Source organism: Taudactylus pleione, unplaced genomic scaffold (genome assembly GCF_031769625.1).
Source record: "Taudactylus pleione unplaced genomic scaffold, aTauple2 ptg000473l, whole genome shotgun sequence".
In the NCBI taxonomy this organism is placed as follows: Eukaryota; Metazoa; Chordata; class Amphibia; order Anura; family Myobatrachidae; genus Taudactylus; species Taudactylus pleione.
The window spans coordinates 7,135,269-7,147,518 of record NW_028284875.1 but is presented as its reverse complement, the minus strand read 5'-3'; the positions used below and the strand labels follow the sequence as shown (position 1 = coordinate 7,147,518).

Sequence of the window (12,250 nt, the reverse complement as noted above, 5' to 3'; positions counted from 1 at the left end):
AAAGGACATTATTATATTGAGATATCATGTACAATATGTCCAACTTTAATTTGAAAGAACAGCTGACCTCTAAAAGAAGGACCCCCGAAATATTGACAGCTTATTTTCATCTTTTGGATTAGAAAATAGCACTAGCATTAGCTGGGAAGATGATTTTTCACAGCTAAAGTATTTACTACAGAAACAACTCAGAGTCAACTGGGACCTAACCACTTTAGAGAGTTATCAAAAACACAAATTATCTCCTAGGGGCCTAAGACCTAAAGTCTTTCCTTCCTTCAATTTAATAACGGACAACCTTTGGAAGGAATGGGAATCCTGTCTTCTTAAATGTGCACAAGACCTCATAACGGTCCTCATCAAACATCACCATCTAGTATTAGAAGAGGTGGGAAAAGAAATTGAAAGGTTGGGTCAAAAACTATCACCCTGGGAACAAGATTTACAGTTTCAAAGAAGTTTTGACCAGCAGAAAAAGGACCTTGAAAATTTTGAGAAGGTAATAATTGAAAGGAAACGCATTAAATTTGCAAGAGATAAGAAGGATTTTTCATCAGGTTAGACTTTCAAATGGAATCAGAAAATAAGACCTGCCTACCAGAGGACTGTAAATTATAATTATTCCTCTTCTGAAACTGAATCCTCAGGCACAGAGGAGCACCCTGATGTGAGAAGAAATTCTAGGTCCAACTCTCCCAATTCCGCGTTCTCTTTTTTAGAGGATATGGGAGATCCAAGAGGGAATCATCATACAGGAGGGACCACGAGGAGGGGGAGGAAGAAGAGGAAGAGGTACACTAAAATGGGATCCACCACTACCTTCCCGTCAATCAACCAGGACCAACAGACGGAGATAGGAAACATACCCAAGGAGGAAGAATTGAAGATAATCAATCTATCAGATGAAATTTTAACACCTGCACAAATTTCTCTGTTGAAAAAAGGACTCTCTTTTTCTCCCATTACTAATTTTCATCGCTTTTCATGGGAAAAGGACCTACACCTATTTGGAAGGAAGCTTCTCCTTAAAAAATTCTTTATTAATCAAAAGAAGATTAGAGAAGTGATTGATTCTTCCACCTCACAGATGGTAGTAGTACCTCCATCTTTATATCTTGAGACTAATCCATTGAATTTGGAGGACACACAAGATCTGGAAATTCTGGATATATTAAATGAGTTGGTAGAAGAATCCTGCAGTACCTCACAGACACAAATTGTAAGACCAACTTGTAAAAAGAAGTCCACTTTCTTCCCTCCAGAAAATACCTGTGCACAAGTCCAGGTTTTTATGGAATTGGGGTCTCGAGATATGGATGAATTGCTAAAGATCAAACAACCCACAGTATTCCATAAACATAATATTACAGAACTGGAGATGGAGGCACTTAAAATAATGAAGGATTGGAAACACATTATCATCAAGCCATCTGACAAGGGTGGTAATGTAGTACTATGGCCTCAGGAGATGTATACGAAAGAGGTCTTCAGACAGCTCAATGACTCTACTTGCTATACGAGGCTACTTCTTAACCCCACGGAAAACTTCCACGCACTTTATAATGGAATGATACAGGCAGCCTTGCGTGATGGCACCAGTACTAAAGGGGAGTTGGAATTCTTACAAGTTAAATTCCCCAAAACCCCCACCTTTTATGCACTTCCAAAAGTTCATAAGAATGTGAATAATCCATCAGGTAGACCTATAGTGTCAGGCATAGGGAGCCTGACAGAACAGGGTAGTAAATTTGTCGATTTGCACCTAAGGAATTATGTACTCACTCTACCTTCCTATCTCAAAGACACCAGAGATGTCTTACAAAAGATACAGGGTATCAAATTAGAAAACAACCATGTACTTGCTTCCATTGATGTAGAGTCACTCTACACTTCCATTAGACATCAGGATGGCCGGAATGCGGTCGAATATTTCCTGGACATGGATCAAAGAAGTGAATTTAATGAATTTTTGATTAAACTACTTTCTTTTATTCTTCATAAAATCTACTTCACATTCCAAGACAAATTTTACCTGCAGACCAGGGGAACGGCCATGGGTTCCACTTGCGCTCCCACATATGTGAACCTATTTTTAGGATGGTGGGAGCGGGAGGTTGTTTTTTCTGAAAATAACGATCAATATACCCAGCATATTATACAATGGCTGAGGTATATTGATGACATCTTTGTAATATGGGAAGGAGGAGAACAAGAGTTTGAGGAGTTCATGAGGGTGTTGAATATCAATGATCTGAATTTGAGATTCACATGGACAACCAGCAAAGAAAAAATCCCGTTCTTGGACTTGGAGATAATTAAGGAGCCAGATGGTGAAGTGTCCACCAACTTATTCAGAAAATCCACAGCCACCAACAGCCTGTTACACCAAAGGAGTTGCCACTTTCCACCTACAATCTCCAATCTTCCTAGAGGCGAATTTCTACGCCTAAGGCGCAACTGCTCGAATGCAGAAGATTATGCTAAGCAATGTGAAGCCCTCTCTGTGAGGTTAAGAAACAGAGGATATAGTAATCGGCTAATAAAAAAAGCTAGACATCAAGTTTCTAAGATCAACAGGGATACTCTGGTTTTCCCCAAACCTAAAATTCAGAGCAGCAAAGAACAAAACAAATTAAGGTTTGTGGGGGATTTCTGTAGAGAGTGGAAAGAATTACAAGACATTTTAAAAAAGCATTGGCCTATTCTCCTATTGGATGGGGATTTGAAAACACTCCTCCCACTGAATGTTTCTATGAGCTGGAGAAGAGCAAGGAACTTGGGAGATCTCCTTACCCATAGTCACTTTGAACAATATCCAAAAAAGAAACCTAAGGCTGTTGGTACTTACCCATGTGGTAATTGCAAGGCATGTGAATATGTGACTCCAACCACCACAATTCAGGACAAGTATGGCAATAATGTACACATACGAGATTACTTCAATTGTAATACTAGTGGTATTATCTACTGCCTTCAATGTGAATGTGGCCACAGATATGTGGGAATCACAACACGTGCTTTGAAGTCACGTTTACTTGAACATGCAGGCAACATAAGGAATGCCAGGATGGATATTAACAGAATGAAGAAAATCACTTCTGTGGCCAGACATTTTCTATACAAGCATGACAGTAACCCAAAAAAACTTAAAATTTTTGGCTTGGAGAAAATCAAGATGGGTATTAGAGGAAGGGACCTCAATAAGGTTCTTTTTCAAAAGGAAATGGAATGGATATTTAGATTAGATACCCGTACTCCTTGAGGGATAAATGAATATAATAGTTACATTTCATTCTTATAATAGGACTTTTTTTCATTATATCCATAGACTCATGTATTTATCATATTTTGAACTTCTGTTAGACTTTATTGTATTATTACAAAATAGATTTATTTCAATCTCTTCTAGTAATAATCTTTATCTCTTTTTTTTCCCCTTCCCCCTTTCTTGCTCTTACCCCTTCTCTATCTCCCTATCTATATGTTCTCTCTTTAGGTATGGTTTTACTTTATATTTTTATTTATATACTAATATCCATCTACATTGGGATTAAGTATCACACATAATATTAGTTTACCCTTCACAGCTTATGTTTATTTTTATATTTATTATTGTTTTTGTTTCACAATATCTTAGCTAAATTATATTTCACCTTACTTTTTTCTCACATTACTCACACTAGACATTAACTATGTTCCTGCACATACACATACGTATACGTTTTGATGTAATGCACTTATTTCCATACTTCTTTATATATATATGTATTACTCACATGATTGCACTACATACAAGTACAATAATACTTTGCTTTTCTAAGATATTATTTTTTATATATTTACATCACTACTCGCTTGTCATTTAATAATTCCTTCACCTTTCCCAATATATTTCTTTCACTCCTTACACCTTACACTTACATTATGGTTAACTGTTTCCCTTATAGTGGAAGCTTATAGATTACATATTATTATATATTTATTTTTATTTATTTTTTGTCCACATTATTATAGATGAACGCTATGGATTCAGTTACTATAGTTTTATATACCAGTTATAGGGTTATAGAAGAGATATTATTTACTCCCTTTTTTATAATTCTGGTAAAGGGGTCTCATACATCAACCCTAATTATATCATGGACAACAATAGGATGAAACATACACAACTCTATCTCTTCAGTCTTGGAATAGTCACCCCCTTTTTTTAGAAGTCTATGGTTATTGTAGTATAGAATGCATCCATCTTTATATTTATTTATAAATTTTTAATTTTATTTTTATTCTTACATTTTTTGTATATGTTTGCAGCATAAATTAGTTTGTATATGTGTGTGTAGGCATGCATGTGTGTACATACATATGGGTACCTGTGTATGTGTATATATAGTTATACTTATATTTGTACATACATGTGCAATTTTGTTTATCACTTTGTAGGTTACAACCTGCTGCAAGGCTTTTCTGTCATCTATTAGTACATAAATTATTATGTCTTTGACTACAGTAATATATTATTTATTTATTTATTTTTTATTATTTTTTGTTTATACTATTGTCCCCCCATGTGAATCTAGCTTTATAAATCATTGCACTTCAGGATAGTAAACATAGGGTTAACCTAGCAAGTGCTTTCTAGTGCTCAGACTAATTGAGGACCACATTCATAGGCTGCCTCGCCTGTCAATCAAATTATGCACCGAGGGCATTGGTCAGTTTTTATACGTTTCACTATATTATCTAGGGAATCCCTTTCCTAGATCACCTCCGTGATCAAGCATACGGCGAAAAGCGCGTCGGGGAAGCAACGGGTGCCCGCGGCTATACAGCACGAGGCATCCGCACCACTAGTTTGTGCCCAGCAGGGATTCTCCTGCACTCACCACAGGACACTTCACTGGAACCCGGATATAACAGCTCTCGAGCAGTAGTCTCGCGCGGTGAGATAAATCCGGACAGCAAGGATTGCATTTGCTGTGCACCCACGTATGATCTACATACTTGATGTTTACTTTAGTGTCTCTTATATAATTTCTTTACATTGACAGAGCACTTTTAATATACTGCATGATTTCACCACAACTGTGTTTATTTGATTTCAATATGAAATTAACTTATAGGCACCACTACATATGTTCAAGGGACACGCAACTAAGAATCACTGTGCTATAAAAACCTTTAGATCTTAGGACCTTGTCCATTTAAATAAGAGGCTATATCACGGCAAGAGACCATTATATGCCCTATTGCCTTTTACCTTGTTAGGGGGATGAATTATACAACACATGTGCTCTGTCTGTGACTGCCTGAATAGGTAGCTAACAACATTAACAGATGAGTAGTTAGGAAATACATATGTAAGTGACAGAGATACATGCAAATAGCATTTTCCATACTGTGTTTTATAATTATCAGTGAGACCTGAGTATAATGCAGGGTGTGTCAATACATTTTGTATTGAATTTCATATATGTAATGTGTGTCTCTTTTATTTATTTTGTCATATGACCAACAATTTCATCTGAGTGGTCCACTGATTTCTGTATGGGATCCATCAATCTATAGGTATAGCCACACATGTTTTGGTGATACGTTATGATGGCTAAAGATAATTATATGCTGTCTGGTTTCTCACTCTGTTCGTGGGATTAATAGTGTTGTATATATGCTTTTTCTGTATTTATTTATGACTGTACTAATCCGCAGAACTTATTCTGCAACATTACTGGCTACCACAATAGGTAGTTTAAGGAAAACATTTGGGCTTATATTTTTTCTTAAAGAAATTATTCTATATTCACAGATGACCCATTATTAGATGTGTTTATGAATAACAGAAGTGTATGGACAGCAATTCCCATAATATGTCGAGCAATTATCAGAGAGACCTGAGAACCATATAGAGTGCTCTATTGATTTCCCACTATTGAATTTTTTACAATAAGATTACTGTTTATCACTGTTTCTCTCACTCTATTAAACTGCGGGCAATCTCATTAGAGTAGTTCTCTCATTGGGTGTCCAATGCGCTAGTATGACACCCAAAAGCAGAAATGAAATGTGAGTAAAGTCCCTGTTTATCTGTTGTTTCTAAGGGCAACCTGCTCTCCGGTAATCCCTCACTCTTCATAGATAGCTATTAGCAGAGGTGAAGAGAAGTAGAATGAGGAGTAGCAGTCCTATGCTCTGACTTTTTCTATTCTGACTTCACATACAAAAGTCAGATGAATGATGTGTTAAAAAGGGCACAAACTAATATGTGGTAGACTTACGAATTATTGAATTACCTACGGTATTACAATTTTTATATTTCGCCATTGAGGAGGATTCTACATTTGCTTCTTTATTTTTTATATGAAAATATTACAATATTGATCTACTTAAGTGGTATTATGGTATATGTTGTACCTGTCTATGTGTGTTAGAATTTAAGTGTCTCAACTGGGTCAGATATGGTCATCAGCTTACAGATGACCTATCATTTTAATCGCTCTTATTAAAAGTTATGTTTTAGGGGCTAATATATATTCCTAGTTGCCCCTTAGTCCATATTTATCAAGAGTGTTCACGTAAAGAGTTTCCCTTTTTTTCTTCTTTTTGTTCATACTACACTGCATATGACTCTAGTGAGCACCGCCACTCTACTATATTAGTATTTATACTTCATATTATAGTGTACTTAGTGGCTCTGTCATATACTGTTTAACATTAAATTAAACTTATTATAGCCTGTGCGACGTATCTCCCTTTCCCTGCATCCCCTTCTATTACTGTCTTATAAATACCGTGCGCTGACCGATTGCACCACAGGAGCGCATGGTGAAAGCACATTATTTTTAGTTGGGTGATTTTAGAATCGAGTTGACTAAGTAAATTAACTTGGTTTATTAATTTTAAATTAGTTACTTTTTAAATCCACTAAACTACTGCACCCAATACTAAAGAACCTAATAAAAGTAATATTCTAATCATAAGGTAATCAATTATATTGTGCATTTGTGTTATTGCCCAGTTTTATGTATCCCTAGGTGTATATTGCAATGAATTCATGCCATTATTGTACAGTTCAATATTATCAAAATTGTAAAATCATTCGTGTTTATTTATCTTAAATAATATTTGCTATAGATATATGTAACTTTAATGTCGCATAGGGAAAATATACACAGTGTAATACCAAAAAATGCAGTATCTTTAAATAAAAATAAGTAAAATCTCACATGTGCTCTATATTTAAAGGTAAACATTGTTTTTTGGTCTGTAGCACCTAAATTGTCAGTAATGTCAGTGTCCAAAGAAATATAAAATGCAGAAAATTACCCTTTTGATGACATGGATGAAAGGACTTCAAGAAACCCATCAGCAATTGCCATAGACATTGTTATTTTGTAGCCACTCTGATATTAAATTGCAATTAAAACTTAATAGGTATGTTTTGGTATATATGGATTTCATGCAATACCATTAAGACAGTCACCTGCATTGAAAAAAAGTATAACTTCTAGAATGAGAATGAGCAACAAAGGAACATGCATCCTAGATGGGACTTGAAGCCACTGTCTAAGGTGAAAGTAAACTTATATGGAAACTAATCCACAATGTCATTAGGATAAATGTCTGCTTTTAGATACTGGGCCATAATTTTGCCAGCTGAATAGTACCGGATTGATAAGCAGATAAAAGTTTCTGGTGGAGCCATTTGTGCAGTATCAAGCAAGAATAAAAGGAACATCTCCAGTAATTATATGGATGAAATAAAGCCTATCACCCCAGATAACTTGAAACCACAATCACCAGCTTAGGAGGCCAGTGCCTTATCCATTAGGCCAGTGGGGCTTAGTAACATCTTTGTGTGAAACTGATTTTTTCATTAGTATAATCATTAATTGTTGCGATATAGGAAAGCCGTTTATTTGTGTTCTTTTCTTTACAAGTCCCAGCATGAAATGTGATTGTACTAACCAGCCCTAATAGTGTGGACCCTCATGTTACATTGCAGCAAAACAGATTGATGCAACTCTTTTACTAATAAAGAGGAAGTCTTTTGCATTCTATTTTGTTGACTAACTAAAGTAATGTTTACAGTGCATATCAACCAAAGCAGATGTGTGTACTGGTACCTTAAAAACAGTCATGTTTGTGTTTTTTTTTCTGCCTTCATATCAGGATGTTCAGGTAGCAGATGATAATCATTAACTGATGACATTAGAAAAAAAATACTTTTGCTCCAGGTGAGGCTTGAATTCACAGCCTCGGCATTGCTCAACAGATACTGTCTTATAAATACCGTGCGCTGACTGATTGCACCACAGGATCGCATGGTGAAAGCACATTATTTTTAGTTGAGTGATTTTAGAATCGAGTTGACTAAGTAAATTAACTTGGTTTATTAATTTTAAATTAGTTACTTTTTAAATCCACTAAACTACTGCACCCAATACTAAAGTACCTAATAAAAGTAATATTCTAATCATAAGGTAATCAATTATATTGTGCATTTGTGTTATTGCCCAGTTTTATGTATCCATAGGTGTATATTGCAATGAAATCATGCCATTGTTGTACAGTTCAATATTATCAAAATTGTTAAATAATTCCTGTTTATTTATCTTAAATAATATTTGTTATAGATATATGTAACTTTAATGTTGCATAGGGAAAATATACACTATAATACCAAAAAATGCAGTATCTTTAAATAAAAATAAGTTAAATCTCACATGTGCTATATATTTAAAGGTAAACATTGTTTTTTTTGTCTGTAGCACCTAAATTGTCAGTAAAGTCAGTGTCCAAAGAAATATAAAATGCAGAAAATTACCCTTTTGATGACATGGATGAAAGGACTTCAAGAAACCCATCAGCAATTTCCATAGACATTGTTATTTTGTAGCCACTCTGATATTAAATTGCAATTAAAACTTAATAGGTATGTTTTGGTATATATGGATTTCATGCAATACCATTAAGACAGTCACCTGCATTGCAAAAAGCATAACTTCTAGAATGAGAATGAGCAACAAAGGAACATGCATCCTAGATGGGACTTGAAGCCACTGTCCCAGGTGATAGTAAACTTATCCGGAAACTAATCCACAATGTCATTAGGATAAATGTCTGCTTTTAGATACTGGGCCATAAATTTGCAAGCTGAACAGTACCGGATTGTTAAGCAGATAAAAGTTTCTGGTGGAGCCATTTGTGCAGTATCAAGCAAGAATAAATGGAACATCTCCAGTAATTATATGGATGAAAAAGCCTATCACCCCAGATAACTTGAAACCACAATCACCAGCTTAGGAGGCAAGTGCCTTATCCATTAGGCCACTGGGGCTTAGTAACATCTTTGTGTGAAACTGATTTTTTCATTAGTATAATCATTAATTGTTGCGATATAGGAAAGCCGTTTATTTGTGTTCTTTGCTTTACAAATCCCAGCATGAAATGTGATTATACTAACCAGACCTAATAGTGTGGACCCTCATGTTACATTGCAGCAAAACAGATTGATGCAACTCTTTTACCAATAAAGAGGTAGTCTTTTGCATTCTATTTTGTTGACTAACTAAAGTAATGTTTACAGTGCATATGAACCAAAGCAGATGTGTGTACTGGTACCTTAAAAACAGTCATGTTTGTGTTTTTTTTTCTGCCTTCATATCAGGATGTTCAGGTAGCAGATGATAATCATTAACTGATGACATTAGAAAAAAAATACTTTTGCTCCAGGTGAGGCTTGAATTCACAGCCTCGGCATTGCTCAACAGATACTGTCTTATAAATACCGTGCGCTGACTGATTGCACCACAGGAGCGCATGGTGAAAGCACATTATTTTTAGTTGAGTGATTTTAGAATCGAGTTGACTAAGTAAATTAACTTGGTTTATTAATTTTAAATTAGTTACTTTATAAATCCACTAAACTACTGCACCCAATACTAAAGTACCTAATAAAAGTAATATTCTAATCATAAGGTAATCAATTATATTGTGCATTTGTGTTATTGCCCAGTTTTAGGTATCCATAGGTGTATATTGCAATGAATTCATGCCATTGTTGTACAGTTCAATATTATCAAAATTGTAAAATAATTCCTGTTTATTTATCTTAAATAATATTTGCTATAGATATATGTAACTTTAATGTTGCATAGGGAAAATATACACTACAATACCAAAAAATGCAGCATCTTTAAATAAAAATAAGTTAAATCTCACATGTGCTCTATATTTAAAGGTAAACATTGTTTTTTTGGTCTGTAGCACCTAAATTGTCAGTAAAGTCAGTGTCCAAAGAAATATAAAATGCAGAAAATTACCCTTTTGATGACATGGATGAAAGGACTTCTAGAAACCCATCAGCAATTGCCATAGACATTGTTATTTTGTAGCCACTCTGATATTAAATTGCAATTAAAACTTAATAGGTATGTTTTGGTATATATGGATTTCATGCAATACCATTAAGACAGTCACCTGCATTGAAAAAAAGCATAACTTCTAGAATGAGAATGAGCAACAAAGGAACATGCATCCTAGATGGGACTTGAAGCCACTGTCTAAGGTGATAGTAAACTTATCCGGAAACTAATCCACAATGTCATTAGGATAAATGTCTGCTTTTAGATACTGGGCCATAAATTTGCAAGCTGAATAGTACCGGATTGTTAAGCAGATAAAAGTTTCTGGTGGAGCCATTTGTGCAGTATCAAGCAAGAATAAATGGAACATCTCCTGTAATTATATGGATAAAATAAAGCCTATCACCCCAGATAACTTGAAACCATAATCACCAGCTTAGAAGGCCAGTGCCTTATCCATTAGGCCACTGGGGCTTAGTAACATCTTTGTGTGAAACTGATTTTTTCATTAGTATAATCATTAATTGTTGCGATATAGGAAAGCCATTTATTTGTGTTCTTTGCTTTACAAATCCCAGCATGAAATGTGATTATACTAACCAGACCTAATAGTGTGGACCCTAATGTTACATTGCAGCAAAACAGATTGATGCAACTCTTTTACCAATAAAGAGGTAGTCTTTTGCATTCTATTTTGTTGACTAACTAAAGTAATGTTTACAGTGCATATGAACCAAAGCAGATGTGTGTACTGGTACCTTAAAAACAGTCATGTTTGTGTTTTTTTTTCTGCCTTCATTTCAGGATGTTCAGGTAGCAGATGATAATCATTAACTGATGACATTAGAAAAAAAGTTACATTTGCTCCAGGTGAGGCTTGAACTCACAACCTCAGCATTGCTCAACAGATACTGTCTTATAAGTACCGCGCGCTGACCGATTGCGCCACAGGAGCGCATGGTCAATGTGCATTATTTTTAGTTGAGTGATTTTAGAATCGAGTTGACTAAGTAAATTGACTTGGTTTATTAATTTTAAATTAGTTACTTTTTAAATCCACTAAACTACTGCACCCAATACTAAAGTACCTAATAAAAGTAATATTCTAATCATAAGGTAATCAATTATATTGTGCATTTGTGTTATTGCCCAGTTTTATGTATCCGTAGGTGTATATTGCAATGAATTCATGCCATTGTTGTACAGTTCAATATTATCAAAATTGTAAAATAATTCCTGTTTATTTATCTTAAATAATATTTGCTATAAATATATATAACTTTAATGTTGCATAGGGAAAATATACACTACAATACCAAAAAATGCAGCATCTTTAAATAAAAATAATTTAAATCTCACATGTGCTCTATATTTAAAGGTAAACATTGTTTTTTTGGTCTGAAGCACCTAAATTGTTAGTAAAGTCAGTGTCCAAAGAAATATAAAAAGCAGAAAATTACCCTTTTGATGACATGGATGAAAGGACTTCAAGAAACCCATCAGCAATTGCCATAGACATTGTTATTTTGTAGCCACTCTGATATTAAATTGCAATTAAAACTTAATAGGTATGTTTTGGTATATATGGATTTCATGCAATACCATTAAGACAGTCACCTGCATTGAAAAAAAGCATAACTTCTAGAATGAGAATGAGCAACAAAGGAACATGCATCCTAGATGGGACTTGAAGCCACTGTCTAAGGTGAGAGTAAACTTATCCGGAAACTAATCCACAATGTCATTAGGATAAATGTCTGCTTTTAGATACTGGGCCATAATTTTGCAAGCTGAACAGTACCGGATTGTTAAGCAGATAAAAGTTTCTGGTGGAGCCATTTGTGCAGTATCAAGCAAGAATAAAAGGAACATCTCCAGTAATTATATGG

At 34.8% G+C, this 12,250-nt stretch overlaps 1 non-coding gene across 1 annotated transcript; it reads right to left on the bottom strand.

The window, feature by feature from the left end:
• Positions 1-11,223: 11,223 nt before the first annotated feature.
• TRNAI-UAU (transfer RNA isoleucine (anticodon UAU)) lies at positions 11,224-11,316 on the bottom strand. The gene is given in 2 exon segments: positions 11,224-11,259; positions 11,279-11,316. It is a non-coding gene; the product is annotated as a tRNA-Ile (tRNA).
• Between the last annotated feature and the right edge of the window lie 934 nt (positions 11,317-12,250).